Raw genomic sequence first — 1,609 nt, 5'->3', positions numbered from 1 at the left:
GGCAGGGCCACTGGGTGTAGCGGCGCCAAAATGACAACCGCTATATTCAGCGGTCTTTTGCTGTATCCAGGGGACTTTGATCCCCTTTCCCCAAGTAAGGGTGCAGGCCACACAATGGGCTACTCAAATCTGCACCGGCTTTTTGCTGGTGCAGACTGGAAAACCTCCCTGTTGGGCATTGCCACCCGACACGGAGGGGAGGATTTGGTGGAGCAGGGCTCTGCCAATCCCATCCCCCTCTGGACTGGTTCCTCTCCTGCCCTGCTCTCTCCCACTCTACAATGTGGCTCCCACCCCAAAAGCCCACACTGCCGCTCAGCGTGCTTACCTATAGTTGGTGGCCGTGCAGCTTCCACCTGGCGTTGGGTCCAGGGCTGACTGGCACTAGCCCGACACCATGATCCCTCCTCGCTGGGTGCCACAGACATGCCTTACAGCACATTTGTGACAACCTGCACAGGCACTGGAGCTCAGTGCCAGTACTAGGGCCATTTAGGATTGGGTCCTAATAGACATTACTGGGCATACCCCTCACTATCTATGTATTTATCTAATTCAAGAATTTTCCTTGCTGCAAAAAGCAGAATTTGAAGACTATTTTTAAAAAAATGGAATTCTAATATATGCCCCCTCCCCCAAAAATTTCAGTTAAAAGTTTTTTGGGTTTTTTTTTGCTTGCCTTAAAATTCCTCAGACATTTTACTTGAAGAGGAACGCCTTTTACAAGTAGTGGTGGGAGGTTGTGTGCCACATATGCTAAGGCAAACAGCAACTGTTACCCTGCACATGCCCAATCTCATCTGATCTTGGAAGCTAAGCAGGGTCAGGCCTGGTTAGTACTTGGATGGGAGACCGCCTGGGAATACCGGGTGCTGTAGGCTTATACCATAGTCTTTCGAGACTGAAGGTTGCCAACGAACAGGTTCCATATACTGTAGAGTAAAACAAAAAGCAAATGTGGAGGGTTTTTTTTCCCCTTAGGAAAAAAAGTTCTGAAGAACTTCAAAGGTCAACAAAGAAGTGTTTTGATAAGACTAGCAATATTTCTCAGGAAGATTTCAAACAGCTGTTACCCTGCACATGCCTGATCTCGTCTGATCTCGGAAGCTAAGCAGGGTCAGGCCTGGTTAGTACTTGGATGGGAGACCCCCTGGGAATACCAGGTGCTGTAGGCTTATACCATAGTCTTTCGAGACTGAAGGTTGCCAACCAGTGGCCATCAGAATATCCTGTGCTGATAGAGCCAGTTTGACCCAGTGGATGGGCAGCAGGAGTTCTTATCTGGAAGTTCTGGGTTCACCTACTACCCTTACCATAGATTCACTGATCACCCTTAAGAAAATTCCTGTACAGGTCAGCTCTCCTTATTTGCTGGTTCAGTACCTGTGGATTTGAATACCTGTAGGTTCCAAACCCAGAAGATGGACCACCTGTAGCCCTCCAGACCCAACTGGAGTACAGCTCTGATCAGGTTCAGAGTATCCAGGTGGCCCCAAAATTTGCTGATTCAAACATCCGACCTGATTCAAACATAATGAGCGCTGGCCTGTATTCACTTCAGTTCCCCATCTGAAAACAGGGAAATAGTAATCTAATGTTGCAAGGTTGT

The 1,609-nt window shown here is 48.2% G+C and overlaps 2 pseudogenes; both read left to right on the top strand.

Moving 5' to 3' along the window:
* The first annotated feature begins 761 nt into the window (after positions 1 to 761).
* LOC136650380 (5S ribosomal RNA) lies at positions 762 to 881 on the top strand (annotated as a pseudogene).
* Positions 882 to 1,058: 177 nt separating this feature from the next.
* On the top strand, positions 1,059 to 1,175 carry LOC136650565 (5S ribosomal RNA; annotated as a pseudogene).
* Positions 1,176 to 1,609: the final 434 nt, after the last annotated feature.

This window comes from Tiliqua scincoides, chromosome 4, assembly GCF_035046505.1.
Source record: "Tiliqua scincoides isolate rTilSci1 chromosome 4, rTilSci1.hap2, whole genome shotgun sequence".
Classification (NCBI taxonomy): Eukaryota; Metazoa; Chordata; class Lepidosauria; order Squamata; family Scincidae; genus Tiliqua; species Tiliqua scincoides.
This window is presented reverse-complemented; position numbering and strand designations above follow the sequence as displayed.